Source organism: Notamacropus eugenii, chromosome 4 (genome assembly GCF_028372415.1).
Source record: "Notamacropus eugenii isolate mMacEug1 chromosome 4, mMacEug1.pri_v2, whole genome shotgun sequence".
In the NCBI taxonomy this organism is placed as follows: domain Eukaryota; kingdom Metazoa; phylum Chordata; class Mammalia; order Diprotodontia; family Macropodidae; genus Notamacropus; species Notamacropus eugenii.
In genome coordinates, this window is record NC_092875.1 from 109,409,262 (window position 1) to 109,430,777 (window position 21,516).

At 41.7% G+C, this 21,516-nt stretch overlaps 1 long non-coding RNA gene and 1 pseudogene across 1 annotated transcript in view; one reads left to right on the forward strand and one right to left on the reverse strand.

The window, feature by feature from the left end:
* The first annotated feature begins 861 nt into the window (after positions 1–861).
* LOC140500479 (ferritin heavy chain-like) lies at positions 862–19,365 on the forward strand (annotated as a pseudogene).
* LOC140500485 (uncharacterized) overlaps positions 11,178–21,516 on the reverse strand; it is a 32,792-nt gene continuing 22,453 nt past the window's right edge. The window contains exon 3 of the long non-coding RNA XR_011965758.1: positions 11,178–11,296. This is a non-coding gene — a long non-coding RNA (uncharacterized lncRNA). The remainder of the gene's footprint in view (positions 11,297–21,516) is intronic.

Genomic DNA, 21,516 nt, shown 5'->3' on the forward strand with positions numbered 1-21,516 from the left:
TGCATACGGATATGAATATATGGACATGGATGTAGATACACGTAGAAATATAATACAGATAGATGCAGATACAGATATGGACATAGATATGAACATAGATACAGATAGAGATGTGATATAGTTATGGATATGGAAAAAGGAACATGTACAGAGTAGACAGGGATATAGATAGGGACTCAGATATAAATATGGATATGAATATACATAACCTGATATACCTCCATAGGTAAAGATAGAGATAAGACATAGATATGGACATGAATATAGGTATAGATAAATATAGGTACTGATACAGATTGGCTATAGATATGGAAATAGAAATATATGGAGATTAGACAGGTATATTGATAAGAACACATAATAGATGTGGATATGAATATTCATATGAAGATAGTGATACAAATATAGATTAGATGTAGATAGGTATATGGATATAGATATGGATAGGTGTATAAATAATCTAGGAATTGAAAGAGCTAGGTAATAGGGTAAATCCAGGAAAACACATTAACACCAAGACCTTTCAATGCCCATGTCCCAAGGGAAAAGACCAAAGCTTCTCTCAATCTGTAGGTACTGAAGGTGATGAGTCTAGCCCCGTCTCAACCCTCAGCTGCAGGGGAACATGGAAGGGTAATAACTTGCTCCTCTGCTGAGCACTAAGGGGGGCTTACCTTGCTGTCTGGCTCACCTTTGTTGATCACCTCAGATGCACGGAGGGACTGGGGCTTCTGTCTCCACTACTCCCAACTGGGGTGGCGGGGTGTTCCTGGACAGAAGGAAAGTGGTACAACCACGTCTCAAGCTAGGGTCATCAGGCATGGGGGACCTCTGGGAACTGAGTCAGTTTGGCTGCCTGGGTGTTATTCTCCTGGCCTCAGCAAGAGGAGAGGAGGATTCTCACAGGTCATAAAATCCTCAAATCGAGGAGACCTCTGTTGGGATGGCAAACGCCATGTCACTCTCTTCCCCTGCTTTAACCTCCTCCTCCAAGAATCCTCAGCATCCTTGTAAAAATCCTGCTGTGTCACCACAGATCCACATCACAACAAGGAGAGGTTCATGACTGTGGGGCTGGGGCAGAGGTACGGGGGACCAAGGCTTTTTCACCCTCCCCATCATCTCCTCCCCACTTCTGAAGGTTCTAAGTACAGAGGGCAGCTTTTGATTTTGGGGGTGAGCAACTGGGACCACACTGGTCAGAAGGAAGTGACTAAACAGCAAGCTGCTTACAGCAATCTGAGGCAGAACTTGTGGGGGCCACACAGAAATGACTGTCCAGAATCCAGGTTTGGATGGTGGTCTCTGACCCCTGTTCTGGTCACAGTCTCCTCATCACCACAGAAAGAGAGCTGTGGAGCTAGGATCGATATGAGAAGGGGCAAGAGAATGGAAGTCCCCAAACTCATGGAAGTCCTAAGCAAGGAAGTGATGGTATCTGCTGGCTGTGGGAAGAACCAAATTCTAACTTTGACAGAAACTGGCTCTGGGTTTGCATTTAGAGAGAACAAGATGTGAAAACTTGGCCTTGGCAATCAGACCAATGCCATCCCCAGCCCTGCACTGATAATGTCCAATGACCAGCCAAATACCAAAAAGACTTGTGGGGCTGAATTCAGCATGAGAATGGATTGCAAAGGAAACCTCTACCCTTTGGGTGCTCTCAGTATGGTCAGCTAGGACACAATTACAAAGGGAAATTCATGCCTGACCTAAGAGGACAGAATATGACTATGAGCTGGTCCCTTGTTGAGATGCCATTTTCATTGAAAAGACAAAAAAATGGACAGGTTTTGCCAGTCACCAACTTCGTTTTGTGAGATGTTGCCTATGGCACCAATCACACGCTGCTTTGGATTCTCAGACAGGTGCTTTCTCTTGAGGGTTTCGAGGGGATGCCTGGCTGGGCCATGCAGGACAGAAGGATGAGATGATCCCTCAACTGCTGAAGCTCTTTGATTTCCCAGGTCCTGGAGCCAGGCAAATCTATGCCATCTATACCAGCTACACCTGATCCTTCACCTTCAGTGAAGTTGGTGGCCTGTTTTTCTGGGGAGCTATCAACACTTCTCAGGAGTGCACCATGTATCCCAAAGCTCTTCAGTACCTCTGTGGCTAGATCATTAGAAGCTTAGCTTGTGGGAAGAGTGGTATTCTCCTGGCTGCAGATGAGAGTACTGTCAGCTGGAGCCAGTCTCCAACCTTCAGTGAATTGGGCTACCAGGATCACAAGTCCAAGTCTTACACTGGTGTCTGAGAAGTGAAAACCCTGGATGGCATTTACACAGAGCAGGTTACCAAAGGCTACTTCCACCCCTCGGTGAAACTGAGGGACTAGAGGGAGACTGAAAATAAGAAGCCAAAACATCTCCCTGAGTATAGTCCCTGCACCCTCTCCTGATGTCAGGAACAGCAACGTTGCCAGCAGACTCTCCAGGCTCCTCGAGGCAGGGGACATTGCCAATGTGCCTGGAACACAAAGAAGATAGATGGGAAGAGATTACTCAGTGAAAGGTCGCCTGAAGCTCTTATTTGTTAGTGTTTCCGAGGTTCCATTTTATAAGCAAATTCAACGTTTACTACTTTTTTACTATATGATCTCCAAAGTGTTTCTCTCTCCCTTTCTCTCTTTTCTCCCTTCCATTACACCAAATGTTCAATTAAAATATTTTCTCTGAGTTTAGAACTTAGCATTCCTTAAAAAAAAAAAAAACCACCAAGAAAAGCACACAAACCAAAAGAAAACCTTCCAAGAGCATCCTTGTAAAAATCCCCACTTCCAAGAACATCACTGTAAAAAAAGAATCCCTCTTCCAAAGGTATCCTCCTGCTCCAAATGGAAACAGATTCTAGAGAGACTCTTTGCAACTAAATACACCTATTCATGCAAGTCTTGCTTTCATACTGACTCCAACAATGCTATTTTCCAGGGTTAGCTATTGTGCTAACACCCTAACAACTGAATTTTTATCTGTTTTCCTAAGTACTAAGTTTAATCTAGAACAGGCATTTAATCACAGAATCAATATTAGCCATTTCTAAAGCTTTACACCAAGGATTGGCTTAAGCCTAAATGCATGGCTTCCAATATCCTGTGACGTTCAAGACATGCTGCAAGATCCCTCAATTCAAAATCCATGCTCCTGTTGGCCAGCTAAACGATTTCAAGCTTGTCTTTTTCCAGAGTCACAGAATCATTATTGGAAGGGAAACCCAAAGTTCCTCCTGAATAGTTCATATAACTCATCAGCAAAGAGACTCTTCAACCATATTCCCAATGGGCCAGAAGCGAAAGGAAGGGGAGTCGCTGAGGTGTACTTCTTCAAGAGGGCTTGTACAGAACCCGCTGCTCAGATTCCTGGCCAGAGCGGCCCTTAGGCACCTGTCAACCTTCACCTCCACTAACTAACACTTCCTCTGTCCCCCAGTTCACTCAGCAGACGCAGCTCAAGTCACTACCTACCCCGGCCCCACCTCTGCTGCCCCCAGCACCTCCACAGCCTCAGCCCCAACCTCTGCACACTCTCCACCACTGACATGACCACATCGAACCCCTCTCAGGTGCAGCAGAACTACCGCCAGGACTCAGAGGCCTCCATCAACCGCTACAGCAACCTGTAGCTCTATGCTTCCTATGTCTACATGTCCATGTCTTACTACTTTGACCAAGATAATGTAGTGTTGAAGAACTTTGCCAAGTACTTTCCCCACCAGTCCCACGAGGAGAGGGAGCATGCTGAGAAGCTGATGAAACTCCAGAAGCAAGCCTGCAGCCACATCTTCCTGCAAGAAATCAAGAAACCGGCCCTAGAAGACTGGAAGAATGGGTTGAATGCAACGGAGTGTGTTCTGACCTGGGAAAAAAATGTCAATCAGTCGTTACTGGAATTGGACAAGCTGCAAACTGACAAGAATGACCCCTTTTATGTGATTTCATCCAAACTCACTACCTGGACCAACAGGTAAAGCCCATCAAACGAGTGGGTGATCATGTAACCAACGTGTGCAAAATGGGAACATCAAATTCTGGCAAGGAGAAATGTCTTTTTGACAAGCACACTCTTCGAGACAGTGACAGTGAGAGCTAAGCCACACCTGGCTTCCCCCACACCTGGGAACTGTGGGCAAGAGTCCTCCTGTTTTTCAGTGTACGTCTATTTTGGTTATCTGACCGTAATCTGTACGAAAAATGGCACTCTTTGCATCCCAAAAAAGAGACTGGGTACTAATGAAAAAAAAAAAAATAAAGACAACTCAATACCCCCAATCAATGCTTATCTCAAATCTTTGAAGATCCCCAGGATGGTGAAGAGCACCCAGAATGAACTGACCAATCCCATTGCATTTTGGACACCCTTCGTTATTGGACATTCCTTTCTTTGTGTGGAGCTGAAAACTCTCTACAATTGATTCCCTAAGGTAAGTGGATTTTGTTTCTGGAAGACCCTGTTAATATGCAAGCTTGTCTGGGGAAGGGGTGAATACATTAACACTTGGAGCTTAGTTGAGTTTCTCTGATTTCTGGTTGTCCCTTAGGGGAATAGGGAAGGATGTGAATGGGACAGAGACCTGGAAAATTTTGATATGATAAGGCTAGGTTAGAGCAGGGAGAAGGGTCCGAAAAATGGAGGAAAGAGGATAAATAACATGTGAGGATATTGTCAAAATCCAGAGCTGCTTTTCTGGAACTGAAGGCATAGTAGCAAGGTTGCCCCAAGGGTAAGGGTGCTGAGCCTAGAGCCAGAAAGATCTGAGTTCAAATGCTGCCTCAGACATTTACTAAATGAGTTACCCTAGACAAATCACTTCACTTCAGTTTCTTGGTGTTTAAAACAGAGACAATAACCGCACCTACCTCACAGGGCTCTGATGAACATCAGATGAGATACAGTGTGGTTTGCAAACTTTTAAGTCCTGTATCAATGGTAACTTATTTTTGGGAAAGTGAACTTTCATAAATTAAATCCTCTTTTCTTATTTATTTGTTTGTTGGATTAGCATCATTCAGAAATACTTTGTCCTTGATTCCAGTTTGTGAAGAATGTGAAATTAATATCATTGTGAGCAAACATGAGTGTCCTAGGGAAGCCACCTCTTTAAAGCAAGCCTGCATTAGTTCCTTTAGAAAGGGTGAAATTCAGACTAAATGGCTGGTTTGAGAAGTCTTAGTTTCCTTTGGAGATTACACGAATTTTTAACGAGTCTTTGATAGGAAACTGGTGACTGAACATTGAGTCACCCTGCTCTCCATTCCTTTGCTGCTGTCAACAGAGACTAGTATCCAGAGGCCATCCCTACTAAATAACAATTGATTTCAGATACAGCCAGTTGTGGACAAGGCAGGTGAAGGAAGAATATGGCCATGTTGTGTGAATTTCATCAGGCTTTAATCACTGAGGTACTCCCTTGCTTAACCTGAGTCCTATCTCTAGAGTTAAAAGACTTGTAGGAAGTTAGAGAACAAAGGATCAATTGTATTCTCATTAGCATCAGAGTATCTGAACAGAAGTCCTGCTGGCCAATGTCCTGTGCAGGTGAGCTTCTTATTATAGAGTCCTGAGTGTTCCAGTCTGGATTACTCTGTCTCCTCCCTCCAATTCTTTTTTGACGTTTTGTGAATAGGGTCACAAATGACCAGAGACTGTTGGCTAGAGGCTAGTCACTTATACTGGGGATAGGAGGTATATGTCACTTGGTTCTAACTTTGCTCCTAGCCATTATCATCCATTCAAATGCACTTGAATAAGAGTATTCAGATAAGTATTTTTTATCCATGTGCTACTCTTGTATGTGGGTATGATGGATGAAGCCAGGGTTGGTGGGGACTTGAGTGTCATTGATGTGGAATGGGGATATCTCAATAGACATACAGATAAAACACTTACTTAGTCCTTGTTTACCTGTGCTAGGCTCCATGCTATAACTAAAGAATGATGGGGAAGAGAAAGCAAAAACCAAAAAAAGGAAGAGGCAGAAAAGAGAAAAAGAAGAGGCAGAAAAGAAAAAAAGAGGCACAGAAAGGTGAAGAAAGAAGAAAAAGATAAGAAAAGGAAGGCAAAAGAACAAGAAACAAAAGGAGAAAGCAGGAACCGAAAAGAGAGGAGGACAGGATGCAAAAGTGGAGGAAAAAAGGGGGAAGAGGAATATGGTGAGGAGAGAAAGATGAGGGAGAGAAAGATGGCAAGGAGGAAAAACAGGAAGACAGGAGGAGTGGGAAGAGGAGGAGGAGGAGGATAACCACACCATTTACAGGGGAAGAACAAGGCATGGCCAGTCACCTCTCAGCAGGGAGAGGGCTTTTGTGGCCTTAGAGAGTCCCACTCCCCTCCTGTGAGGACCAGGAGTTTAGCACTCAAGCAGCAGGACTGATTTGGTTTCTGGAGGTTTCCCCACCTGGTTTGGGACAGCCTTCCTTTTGTCCAGGAAGACCTTAGTCATTCCAGTTGGGAGTGGTTGTGACAGTCACCTCCGCCCTCTCAGTGTATCTGAGGTGCGTCAGACATCAACGTGGGACACCCTTGGTGGTCATCAGATGGGTGAGTTCTTGACCCCACCATGAGCTCCCCTAGAGCTGGGGCCTAGGTCTCAGCTAGACTCAAATACAACTTTCAGTATGTGGCGGGGTGAGGTGGGGTAGGGTTGGGGATGAGAGTAGGGGGGAAGTTAGAAGGGATAGGGGAGACTGTGAGAGGGATGTGAGGGAAGTTCTGGTGCCCTAGCTTGGTTGACTCATGGGTATTAAAACCTGCTTTGGTGTTAATGTATTTAGAGCCTGTTTTTCTATTTTAAATAAATGATCTATTTTTACCTCTACAGTGTAATGTTATGCAATAGTTTATCAAAAATTCCTCCTATGGTGTTCCTACCTTACACCACTAGGGTTGATTGAAGTTGCATTTATAGGTCACTTTGACATTTTCAAAATTCTTTAACCATATTATTTAATAATAACATGGCTTAATCTTTTGAGGATGAAATTCAAAGGGCTTGGTGGTTAATTAGAATAAGTTTCAGTAGATGTGAACCCTCTACCAAGTTGAAAAGCTTGTGAACTGAGAAAGGGCCACTTCATGGTGGTTTTGTCTCTGGGATTTTATTTCTCAACTGAGAGGCATGTGTGGAAAGCTCAAGTCCATACCAAAATCTTTTGAATAACTTTTTCCACACTAATATTCTTCATCATTATTAAAGTTGTTCATCTGTGTGTTAATGAGCAAACTGCTATATACTCTATACTACATCATACTGTTCATTTCATTGAAATATTGGGCTCCCTGTGCTGTCAACATCCTGTCCTCTGTGAACAGGACCAGTGTTGAGGCAGGACAGGTGGTTTGTGTAGCAGGTGTCCAGTTACAAGGAGGAAGATATGCTTGAGCATGTCATGCTGTAGATAATTCAGGGAGAATTTCAAATGCAAGATTTTACACATTAGTAAATAGAAATAGTATTAGTTAAACTTCATTGAACATTTCAGGATGCATGCATTCCATCATCTACAATAATTGCTACTAATGAGAATGCTTGGGAGTTATTCTAACATTTACTGCAATCAGAAGATGGGAAGAAAATACAATGTCCTCCATCTGAGAGAAGGAAAAATCCCAGGTCATGTGAGAGGTCTGCTAATTGAATCAGGAACACTTTGACAGTTACTGATCTAAGAGCAGCAGCATTTTTTAGAGAGCATGACTCAAGAGTTTCTCCAGATGCAGCAAGTGGTATGGGAAACAATATTTCCAACCAATAAACTGGAATATGGTGACCACAACAACCCCAGGAACCCAGCTTCCAATGGAGCAGGACAGAAAAGACTAGCAAATAAAAAAGATAAAAGGAATAAAAAGAAGACAGGGAAGACTTTAGATAGATGGGTGAAGAAGGCCAGAGACTGAATTTGGGGAGGTTAAATTTAGGAAAATTGGAGGAAAAATTGAAGATTGACTTGAGATGATGGAAGAAGAGGTAGACTCCATCCAATGAGGTCTCCAGCTGGAGAAGCATTCGGGAAAAAGTGTCTAAGGGGAGGAAAAATACTCAGGGAAAGGCAGAAAGTACATCACATAAGAAAAAGAAAGTGAAAGACAATGGTAACAATAGAAGAAAGAGAAAAATTGGATGAGCCTGCTCTCTGCTGCTTGGAGAACTGAGAGAAAATAGTTAGGTGTGACTGTCAAGTTTTTAAAAGCTGAAAAAGTAAAGTGAATCAACCCATAAAGGAAATAGAGAACATGGAGGGAAGAGTGGTTAAAGGAGGAAATCTGTAAGGAAAGTAAACCTATAAATGGTAGCATGAGATGATGCAGTTTATGGGGAGATAGATTTGGAGTCAGTATGACTTGAGTACAAAATCCTTCTCCAGACAATTATTGATGTGACCACAATGAAGGCACTTAAACTTTCTTAGTCTCACGTTGCTCATCTGCAGAAATTAAATAGTATGCCCCAACATACAAAGATGTTGAAAAGATCCATGATTTCACATACAAAAAGTGCTTCCAAATCTTTATGCTCTACACAAATGCTAGCTGATGTAGCAGCAGCAGCAGCAATAGCCGCAGCAGTAGTAGTAGTAATAGTAGTAGAAGTCATAGTAGTAGTAGTAATATTAATAGTAGTAGTACTAGTAATAGTAGTAGTAGTAGTAGTATTAGTAGTAGTAGTAGTAGTAGTAGTAGTAGTAGTAGTAGTAGTAATAAAGGGAATCAGCATGTAAAAAGAATATACCTACAAAGTAAGCAAAAAAGTAAATCTTATAACTGGAGTAATGTAGTAACAAAATCAAAAAGCACAGAATCCTACTTTTGTAACAAAGAAGATCAAAACGTACAACCAGATGAAGACAACAAAGTCAAAACTCCTACGTCCAAAGCCTGCAAGAAAAATATATATTGGTCACAGGCCCTGCAAGACCTCAAAAAGATTTTGACAATCAAGTAAGGGAAGTAGAGGAAAAATTGGGAAGAGTATTGAGAAAAATGGAGGAAAATCATGTAAAATGAGTCAACAGCTTGCCAAAGGAGACCATGCCCCCAATAATACTAAAGAAAATAATACCTAAAAATGCACAAATGGCAAAAGGCATCCAAAAGGAAATGAAGAAAGATTGCCTGAAAAACCAGAATTGATCAAATGGAAAAGGACGTCCAAAATCTCCCTGAAGAAAATAATTCTTGAAAAATTAGAATGGAACAGATGAAAGCTAATAACATTATGAAAAATCAAGAAAATACAAAACAAAACCAAAAGAATGCAAAAATAGTAAATAATGTGAAATATCTCATTGGAAAAACAACCAACCTGTTAAACAGATCCTGGAGAGATAATATAAAAATGATTGGACTACCTGAAATCCATGATCAAAGGAAGAGTCTAGACATCATCTTTCAAGAAATTATCAAGGAGAACTACCCTGATATTCCAGAACCAGAGGGTAAAATGCATATTGAAAGAATCTACCCATCACCTCCTCAAAGAGATCTCAGAAGGAAAACTTGTTGGAATATTGTGGTCAAATTACAGAGGGCCCAGATCAGGGAAAAAACCACTGCAAGCAGTGAGAAAGAAACAATTCGAGTATTGTGGAAATACAATATTAATAACACCAGAGTTAGCAGAGGTACTATAATGTACAAGCTGCTAGACCTCTTATTGACCTGACTGTATTTCCACAATACTGGAACAGAATAGTCCAGAGGTCAAAGGAACTCTAGAATTCAAACCCAGAATCACTTACCCAGCATAAGTGAGTATAATATTTCAGGGAGAAAAATACATATTCAGTGAAATAGAAGCCTTTCAAGCATTTTTGATGAAAAGACCAAAGCTGAATAGAAAATGTGACATTTAAATACAAGGATCAAGAGAAGCATGAAAACTTAACAGGAAAGAGAAATAATAGGGGATTTCCTAAAGGTGAACTGTTTCCATTCCTGCATGGAAAGATATTTGTAACCCTTGAGAGTTTTCCCAGTATTAGGATAGATGGAGGAAATATTATATTCATACATACGTTTATGGAGTGTGAATACATATATGTATGTACACACATATGCACATATGTGTATTTATGCCCGTATGTACATGTACATAGCCATCAGGTCAAGACCCAACTCAGAGCAAATGACTATCAGCCAGAGCAAGATCAATGGAGAACTCGTGCAACAATGTATCCAACACACCCCATACATAGCAGGAAACAGGCCCACTGAGAAGATGTCAGTTTTTCTGGAACATCACAAGAGTAAGCTGCCCCTCCACATGGAACCCAGCCCCACACTTTTCCTACAAGATTATCCTTTAAGTGCAGTCCTTACACATCCCTCCTCTTCTCACTCATGCTGTGTCTATTTATGAGAGAATATAGCCTCGTTATATTGGGGGGGAGGGTGGGGCTATTTTGATTTTTCTTACCGTGTGATTTAATTTAATGCCTTTCCCTTGAAATAGTTGTGTCCTCAGGGAAGGCACACAACCTGAACATTGCAGTCTTGCACTACCAAACATTCAGGCCTCCCTTTTCTTTTCCTCCTTCCTCCTCATTCCTCCTCCCCCAGACTGTCTTTCCATCCCTTTATCCCAAGAACCCCCTCTTTGGGTCTCCTCTGAGTCCCCTTGAAGCCAGTCACCCATTTTTCTGTAATTTGAATTAAATGGTCACTGGGTTTCCTTTCAACTCTGAAATTCTATGAATCAGCCTTGACAATGAGCCTGTCAACACAACACAATATTTTGAGAAGCTCATTAAGAAAAGAGATGGTTACATTCAAGGATCAACCTGCCTTGTCCAAGGGACCTTTGAATCTGTTATTATATGTCATTGAAGTAAAACCACGTTGAGAGAGAAGTGAGGTGGAGAAACTTAGGAGGTTATTTTAAATGCTCAGGTGACTAGGTTTTGATTTTGTTTAATTTCTGAAAATGGAGCATCACAAATTTGTCTTCTTGGAATGCTTGCAGGAGATGGACAATTTCAGGGATTTTTGGAAAATACCCAGGAAACTCTGCTTAGTTCATCAGGGCTTTTGTGCATGAAGGAGAAGGTGCTTCTGACTTTGTGTTGCATGTGAAAAGGTGCTTCAGGAGTTGGTAGTCAAAGATGAGTGACTGTGGAGGAGATAAATATCTTGCTCCAAAGAGTCGCCATTTCATTATCAAAGTATGCCATCTCACTGTAGTGGTGAAAAGCACTAGTTTAATTAAAATAGAAAAACAGTTGAATTGACATTCGGGGACTCTTCTCCACTTATTAGCAGCAAATGGGAAATAGATGTCTCTTTCGGTAAGTCAGGGAGACCTGCAAAGGAATGACAAAACAAACTGTCCACAAATTGGAGACTTTTCAACCAAAATACAGACCGGAACAGGGCTCTCAAAGTGCTTTCAGTTCAGGGTTTGTGGATTCTAAGTCTGAGGGGGTGTGTGGCATTAGACACTCTGCTGATCCCGAGGGGCATAAGTTCTAATGGCACATAGGAAACTCCCTGAAGTTTGCAACAGTCTAATGGTGGGGCTTGGATCCATTACTCTATGTAGAAATAATACCAATAGTGATGATAAGAATAACTCCCATTTATGTAGCAATTAACCCTGTGCCAGGCACAATGCAAAGCACTTCAGGAACAATTTACAATTACTTCACTTGATTCTCACAAATATGGAATGCAGATGATATTATCATCCCCATTTTACAGTTCAGGGAATTCAGGCAAAAAGCATTTGTCCATGGTCACCAGAGCAGAAAAAGACAAAACAGGATGGTCTTGGAAATATGTTAGTGTTAAGTACGAATGGTGGCAACTAATTTTATAAGTGGTAAATTTATGAATTCATGTTAAAACTTTCAATTCCCTCAGCAGCTTCCAGAGGAGGCAGTATAACAGACTGGTCCTGGGAGCAAGAAAATCTGAGTTCAGATACTGCCAGTAAAACACACTAGACAGTTAACTTCACCTTTCAATCGTCTGGGCAATATTCCGTGACCATAAGTTGGAAGATAATTGCTGATCCACTGATCGGTACAAGTTTTCTCACTGCATTCCTAATCACCTACCCTGAAACAAAGTCAAACTCAAACCAAATGCAGCTTCCTAACTTTGAGAACTCAGATAATAAATACTCTAGTAATGAGTTACATGTATTTTTAGGTAATCATATATGTGTAACTTATTCTAATAAACATTTTTCTGACTAAAATAATAGGAAGAATGAGGCATTTAATATATGTATGTATACATACGCACACGTGCAATTCAGTGGTTCAGTACTGGCAAGGAATTGATCTCCCTCTAATTACTTGGAGTCAATATGCTTGTGTGTGTATATGACAAATCATCAATTTTATTTCCCCACACTTTGGATTAAGCACCACCATGTGCTAGACACTGTGCTAATTTTCTTCACCAGTATTTCTTCACCAATATTTCCTTTGGTCCTCACTACAACTGTAGGAGATAGGTATTATTATTTTCGTTTTACTGTGTCTTGCCCAGGACACACCAGGAAAGTGCCAGAGGCCAGGTTTGAACTTACATAGTCTTGACTCCAGCCCAGCTGCCACCTAGTTCCCCTCATTTAATAGAAAGGGAATTTGAACTGAAAAGAAGGAAAGGTCTCTTTTATAAAGCAAACTAAAAAAGCACAGTGATTTTATTGGCTATTTCCTCCCCCTTTTGCCAGACATGGATGGGAAGAGTATTTCACTCTTTTATTCATCAAGAAATATGGGAAAAGAACAAAAAATCTTTAATGACGAAGCCTCTTGGACTAAAGATGCATACGCAGGAGCCCAAAAACTGCTTTATACAACTTAGTATGATAAAATTATATGTTTTCATAAATATCCCTTCATGGTTCTTAGTGAGAAGTGAACTCACATTTTTCAATGAAAGAAATCTCCACCCCCACGCCATTTTAGGATTTTTCTTACAAAAGAAAAGGGATCATTGCTGATTATCTCTCATGCCAGGAGCCTCCCGCCCCGACAGAGAGAGCTGAGTTATTAATGGAAAATTTACGTGAATGAGAGAAAAGGAACAAGATATAACATAAGCTTTTCACTATTGCTTTTAAATAGGTTAGGTGGGCCGAGAGTTTGAGGGGAAGGGGACCTTATGAACAAATATCTAATGGAAGAATAACACTTTAACTAGGGCAACTTTTGTCATTGCTTCAAAATCTCTTGTCTTGTCTTTGTATTGGGGTCAAGAATTTAAATCCATGGAGAGAAAATATGCATATGCACATACATGAAGCAGATATGCATATTTGTGTATGTGTATGTGTTTATGTATGGATATAGGTAGATCCATATATAGACACAGATGAGATGCAGATATCAACATGAATATAGATAGAGATTTTAGATTCAGATTATATAAGCAAAGGGTTATGAATATATGCACATGGATATAGATACACATACCGATATGGATATGGATGTAGATACAGACATAGATACAGATGAGATATCAGTATGGACATGAATATAGCTGTAGATAAAGATAGGTACAGGTACAGATACAGATTGGATATATATGTGGAAATAGAATCATATACAGATTAGACAGGGATATAGATAGGTTCAGAGATATAGATATGGATATGAATATAGATACACTGATGTAGATATGAAGATAGATATAGGTACAGATTAGATATAGATATGGACATGAATATAGATATAGATATATAGAGACACAGACTGGATAGATATGGAAACAGAAACATAAGCAGATGAGACTGGTGTACAGATATGGACATGTATATAAATATAGATATAGATAGATATAGGTATAGAAACAGATGAGATAGATATGGAAAGAGAAACATAAACAGATTAGACAGGGATATAGGTAGAGAAACAGATATAAATGTTTATATGAAAATTGATACACTGAAGTAGTTATGGAGATAGATGTAGATGCAGATAAAGATTTGATATAGACAGGGATATGGATACAGATATGAGTAGATATATAAATAATCTAGAAATTGAAAGAGCTGGGTAATAGGGTGAATTCAGGAAAACTCATTAACACCAAAACCTTTCAATGCCCATGTCCCAAGGGAAAACACCAAACCTTCTCTCAGTCTGTAGGTACTGAAGTTTATGAGTCTAGCCCCATCTCAACCCTCAGCTGCAGGGGAACATGGAAGGGTAATAACTTGCTCCTCTGCTCTCCACTAAGGGTCACTCACCTTGCTGTCTGGCTCACCTTTGTTGATCACCTCAGATACACGGAGGGATTGGGGTTTCTCTCATTACTACTTCCAACTAGGGTGGCAGGGTGTTCCTGGACAGAAGGAAGGTGGTACAACCATGTCTCAAGCCAGAGCCTCAGGCATTGGGGACGTCTGGGAACTGAGTCAGTTCAGCTGCCTGGGTGTTATTCTCCTGGCCTCAGCAAGAGGCGGAGAGGATTCTCACAGGCCATAAAGTCCTCAAACCTTTGCTGGGATGGCAAAAGCCATGCCACTGTCTTCCCCTGCTTTAACCACCTCCTCCAAGAATCACCAGAATCCTTGTAAAACTCCTTCTTCATCATCACAGAGGCAGAGCACACCAAGGAGAGGATCAGGAGTGTGAGGCAGGGGCAGGGGTGCAGGGGACCCAGGCTCTTTTCCTCTCCACATTATTCCCTGCTCTCATCCAGGCTCTAAGTGCAGAGGACAGATTTTGATTTGGGGAGCAACCAACTGGGACCTCATCTTTTGGAAGGAAGTGACTGAACAGCAAACTGCTTACAGAAATCTGGGGCAGAACTTGTGGGGACCTTACAGAAACTCCTGTCTGGGGTCGATGTATGGACTGAGGTCTCTGAACCCCTGTGACACTCACAGTCTCTTCCTCACCACAGAAGGAAAGTTATGGAGCTAGGGTTGAAATGAGAAATTGCAGCTTGGACAGGGTGATAACAAAAGAGTGGAAGCCCCCAAATTCATGGAAGTCCTCAGCAAGAAAATGATCCTGTCTGCTGGTTGTGGAAGGAACCACACTCTAGCTTTAATAGAACCTGGCTCTGTGTTTGCATTTGGAGAGAACAAGATGGGGCAACTTGGCCTTGGCAACCGGACGGATGCCATTCCCAACCCTGCACAGATAATATACAATGGCCAGCCAAATACCACAGTGACTTGTGGGGCTGAATTCAGCATGATAATGGAGTGTAAGGGAAAACTCCACTCCTTTGGTGCCCTGAATGTGGTCAGCTGGGACACAATTCTGACAGGAAATTCATTGCATGGCCTCAGAGTTTAGAATATGACTGTGAGCTGGTCCTCTGCTGAGTTGCCATCTGCACTGAAAATACAAATATTGTACAGATTTTGCCATTCCCCAATGTCATTGTCTGGGATGTTTTCTGTGACACCAATCACACTCCAGTTCTAGACTCTCAGAAACCTGTTTTCCCTTGGGGGTTTGGAGAAGATGGCCAGCTGGGTCTCACAGAGCAAAAATATGAGATGGTCACTCATCTGGTGAAGCTCTTTAATTTCTTACGCCAGGGGCCACGTAAATCTATGCCAGCTACATCTGTTCCTTCACCTTCAGTGAAGTTGGTGGCCAGATTTTCTGGGGTGCTACCAATATTTCTCAGGGGACCACTATGTATCCCAAAACAGTTCAGGACCTCTCTGGCTGGACCATTAGAAGCTTTGTTTGTGGGAAGAACTTTATTACCTTAGCTGCCACAAAGCAGGTTGCCACAGGCTATTCACACTCCTTGTTGAACACCAGGGACTAGAGCCGGAATGAAAAGGAAAAGCAAAACAACCTCCCTGCACATAATCCTGACATCCTCTCCTGATGGCTGCAAGGCTGCCAGCCAGCTCTCCAGGCCCATCTAGACAGTCGAGATTGTCAATGTGCCCAGGAACACAAAGAAGGCAGATGAGAAGAGACTCCTCAGGGAAAAGATCTCAAAGCTCCTGTGTTAGTCTTTCAGGTTCCCTTTTAGAACCAAATTCATCGTCAACTCCCTTTTTGCTGTAGGATCTCCAAAGTGTTTCTCTCCATCTTTCTCTGCTTTCTCCCTTCCCCTACCACAAATGTTTCATTAAAATGTGGCTCTTAGTTGACTACTTAGGATTCTCAGAAAAACAAAAACACAAACAACAGTAAAAAACCTCCTTCTACCAAGACCACACTTGTAAAAACTCCCACTTCCAAAAACCTCATTGTAAGAAAAAAAGGACTTCCTCTTCAAAAGGCATCCTCCTGCTCCAAATGGAAAGAGATTCCAGAGAGGGTCCTTGCAACGAAATACTTCTATTCCTGCAAGGTTTGCTTTCATATTGAATGCAACAATGACATTCTGCGGGGCTTGCTATTGTGCTAACAACTTAACAACTGAATTTTTATCTATTTTCCTAAGTAGTAAGTTTGATATAGAGCATATATAATATCATAGTAAGAATATAACAAGCCTTCCTAAAGCGTTAAAACCAAGAAGTGACATGGAAGAATGCATGGACGCCAATATTCTGTGAGGTTTAAGAGATACTGAAAGACTGTTGAACTCAAATCCACGCTTCTGTCGGCCAGCTAACGGATTTCAACTTTTTATTTTTCAAGAGTCACAAGCCATATTGGAAGGAAAACCCAAAGTTCCTCTGAACAAATTCATGTAACACATCAACTAAGAGACTCTTCAGCACTGCCCCCAATCAGCTGGAAGGAGAATCACTGTGGTTTCCCACTATAATAGTGCTTCAATCTAAACAGCTGCTTGATTCCTGCCCAGAACCACCCTTACCTCCTATCCATCTTCATCTCCACTAATCAACAGTTTGTCCATCCTCCCATTCGCCCACCAGCCAGTTGCATAGTTGCCCCTGCCTGTGATCCTCTCCCTCCACCACGCCAGCCTCAGCCCCAGCCTCTGTACAGCCTACACCTGCATCATGACAACATCGACCACCTCTCAGGTACAGCAGACTTGTCACCAGGACTCGAAGGCCGCCATCAACCGCCAGATCAAAGAGCTCTAAGCCTCCTGAGTCTACCTGTCCATGTCTTACTACTTTGACCCAGATGACGTACCATTGAAAAACTTTGCCAAGTATTTCCTCCACCTGTCCCACTGGGAGAGGGAGCATGCGGAGAAGCTGATGAAAGGCCAGGACAAGTGCAGCGACTGCATATTCCTGCAAGACATCAAGAAACCCAACCAAGAAGACTGAGAGAGCGAGCTGAACGCAATGGAATGTTCTCTGCCCTTGGAAAAAAATGTCAGGCAGTCATTACTGGAACTGCACAAGCTGTCAAAGGAAAAGAATGACCCCCATTTACATGACTTTATGGAAACCCCACTACCTGGACAAACAGTTAAAGTCCATCACACAACTAAGTGATCACGTAACCAAGCTGCAGAAAATACACCCCACCCCTGCCAATTCTGGCATGGAGGAATATGTTTTTGACAAGCACACCCTTGGAGACACAGCTAAGTCACACCTGGCTTCCCCCATACCTGGGAACTGTGGGTTAGACTCCTACTGTATTTCAGTGCATGCCTACTTTGATTATCTTACCATAATCTGTACCAAAAAACTACCACTATTTACATTCCAATAAATGACCTGGTTCTTATGAAAGAAAAAACAAAACGTACCAATATCCACATTCAATAGCAATCTCAAACGTTTGAAGACCCCACTATGGTGAAGATCGGCCATGAAGACCTGAGGAATCCCACTGCACTTTGGACAGCCCTCATTCTTAGAAAGTGTTTTCTCTGCATGCAGCTGAATTCTCTACAATTTATTCCCTAAGGTAAGTGGATTTTGATTCTGGAACACCCTGTTTGTATAGAAGCATGCCTGGAGCAAGGGTGAATACACGAACTCATGGAGCTTAGTTGAGTTTTTCTGGTTTCTGGTTGTCCCTTATAGGAGGAGAGAAGGCTGTGAATGGGACATAGAGCTGGAAAATTTTTATGTGATAAGACTGGATCAGAGGCAGGGAGAAGGGTCAGAAAAATGGAGGAAAGAGGATAAATAAGATCTGAGGATATTGGGAAAATCCAGAGCTTCTCTATTGGAAATGAAGGCATGGTAGGAAGGTAGTCCAGATGGTAAGGGTGCTGAATCTGGACTTAGGAAGACCGGAATTCAAATCCTACCTCACCCATTTACTAGCTAGGTTACCCTGGACAAATCACTTTACTTTAGTTTTCTTATGTGAAAAACAGGGACAATAATTGCACCTACCTCCCAGGGCTCTTATGATCATCAAGTGAGAAAACATGTACTTTCCTTTGCAAACCTTTAAGTCCTATATAAATTGTAACTTATTATTTTCTGTACTTACAATGAATTTTCATAAATTAATTCCTCGTCTCTAAATGCTTATTTGTGTTATTAACATCATTCAGAAATACTTTGTCCTTGCTTCGAGTTCATAAGAATTCTAAATTAACATCTTTGTGAGCAAACATGAGTGTACTAGGGAAGCCACCTGCTTAAAAAAGCCCTGCATTGGTTACTTTAGAAAGAAGGAAATTTGCACTAAATGGCTGGTTTGACAAGTTCTAGCTTCCTTTAGAGCTTACAGGAACCTTTAGGGTGTCTTTGACAGGAAACTGGTGACTGAACATTGAGTTGCCCCGCTCTCCACTCCTTTCTTGCTGTCAACAGAGATTGGTACCTGAAGGCCATCCCTATTAAATAACAGCTGCTGTCAAATACAGCCTATTGTGGATGAGGCAAGTGAAGGAAGAATGGGGCCATGATTTGTGGCTTTCATCAGGCTTTAATCACTGAGCTGCTCCCTTCCTTAACCTGAGTCCCATCTCTAGGGTTGAAAGCCTTGAAAGAAGGTGGAGAAGAAGGAATCAATGGGTTTTCTAATTACATTCAGGGTATCTGAACAGGGTTCCTGCTGGCCAATGTCCTGTGCAGGTGAGCTTCTTAATACAGAGCCCTGAGTGTTCCAATCTGGATTACTCTGTCTGCTCCCTCCAGTTATATTTGGACATCTTGTGAATATTTTTACAAGAGAGCAGAAGCTGTTAGTTAGAGTCTAATCACTTATACTGGGACTAGAGGGTATTTATCACTTATTATTAACTTTGTTAATACCCATTATCATCCAATCAAGTGCACTGGAATAGTACTACTCAGATAAGAATTTTTTATCCACGCGGCTATTTGGGGGGAGTTGAGTGTCATTGATGGGGAATGGGGACATCTCAATAGAGAGATGGATAAAACACTTCCTACTTTCTTGCTTTCCTGTGCTAGGCTCCATGCTATTACTAAAGACTGAGGGGAAAGAGAAAGCAGAAAAGAAAAAAAGAAGAGGCAGAAAAGAAAAAAGAAGAGGCACAAAAAGGTCAAGAAAGAAGAAGAAAAGGAAAAGAAGGCAAAACACAAAGTAAGGGAAGGAGAGAGTAGCAAATGCAAAGAGGAGGAGAGGATGCAAATGTGGAGGTGAAATGGGAGAAGAAGAAGAGGAATATGGTGAGGAGAGAAAGATGAGGGAGAGGAGGAAATGGAGGAGTAAAAGCACGAAGACAGGAGGAGAAGGAAGAGGAGGAGGAGGAGGACAACCACACCATCTACAGGGGAAGAACAAGGCATGGCCAGTCACCTCTCAGCAGGGAGAAGGGTCTTGTGGCCTTAGAGACTCCCCCTCCTTTCCTGTTGGGACCAGGAATTTAGCACTCAAGCAGCAAGACTGATTTGGTTTCTGGAGGTTTCCCCACCTGGCTTGGGACAGCCTTCCTTTTGTCCAGGAAGACCTTAGTCATTCCAGTTGGGAGTAGTTGTGACAGTCGCCTCAGCCCTCTCAGTGTATCTGAGGTGCGTCAGACATCAACGTGGGACACCTTTGGTGGTCATCAGATGGGTGAGTTATTAATCCCACCATGAGCTCCCCTAGAGCTGGGGCCTAGGTCTCAGCTAGACTCAGGTACAACCTTCAGTACGTGGTGGGGCGAGGTGGGGTAGGGTTGGTGATGAGAGTAGGGGGGAAGTTAGAAGGGCTAGGGGAGACTGTGAGAAGGATGTGAGGGAAGTTCTGGTGCCCTAGCTTGGTTGACTCTTGGCCACTGAAACCTGCTTTGGTGTTAATGTATTTATAGCCTGTTTTTCTATTTTAACTAAATGATCCATTTTCACCTCTACAGTATAATGTTATGTAATTGAATATAAAATATTACTCACATGCTGTCCCTCACTTACCCTACTTGGGGTGAATGAAGTTACATTTATATGCAGCTCCGAATTTTTAAAAATATTTTACAAATATTATTTGATAGTACATATGACAATCTATTTAGAAAGAAATTCAAAGGGTCTGTGGATTCAGTAGAATAACTTTGAGTAGATGTGAACACTCAACGAAGTTCAAAAACTTGTGAGCCGCTAAGAGGCCACTTCATGGTGAGGTTATATTTCTGGGATTTTATTTCACAATTGATAGGAATGTGTGGAAATCTCTAGTCCGTAGTTAAAAAGTTGTGAAAAATTTTTTCCACACTAATATTCTTCTTCATTTTAATGGTTGTTCTGTAGTTTGTCAACATGCAAATTGCTCATATGGTATTGTTCATTTCATTTGAACATTGGTCTCCCTGTGCTTTGGAGATCCTGTCATCTGTAAAGAGGGCCAGTGCTGGGGCTGGACAGCGGGTTTGTGTAGCAGGTGTCTACTCAGTAGGAGGAAGACATGGCTGAGCAAGTCATGGTATAGACATTTTGAGGAGAGTGTCAAATGCAAAAGGAGATATATGAGTAAATAAAAATAGTATTAGTTAAACTTTCTTAAACATTTGGGGACAAATTCATTCCATCACCAACAATAATTGCTACTAAGAAGAATGCTAGGGAAATATTCTACTCTTTATTGCAATCAGCAGATGGCAAGGAAATACAATGACATCCTCGTGAAAGAAGAAAAAATCCCAGATCACAGGAGAGGTCTGCTAATTGAATTAGTATCACCTTGACAGTTCTTGATTTAGGAGCAGCACCATTCTTTAGAGAGCATAACTCAGGAGTGACTCCAGGTGCAGCAAGTGGTGATGGCAAACAACCTTTCCACCCAACAATCTCTCATATCATGACCACAACATCCCCAGGAACCCAGCTTCAAAAAGAGAAGGACAGAAAAGATTAGAAAAAGAAAAAATAAATTCAATAAAAAGAAGACAGAGAAGACTATAGATGGATGGGTGAAGAAGGCCAGAGATTGGAATTGGGGAGAAGAAAGTAAGAAAATTTGAGGCACAATTGAAGATTGACTTGAACTCATGGAAGAAAAGTTGGATTCCATCTAATGAGGACTCCAGATGAAGAAGGATCAAGGAAAAAGTCTCAAAAGGGAGGAAGAATACTCGAGGAAATGCAGAAGGTATAGTAAATAAGAAAGGAAAGTGAAACACACTGGTAAGGACAGAAGGAACAGAAAAATTGGATGTCTGCCTATCTGCTGCTTAGAGCACTCAGAGAAAATAGGTAAGTGTGACTATCAAGTTTTTAAGAGGTTAAAATATAAAGTGAATCAACCTG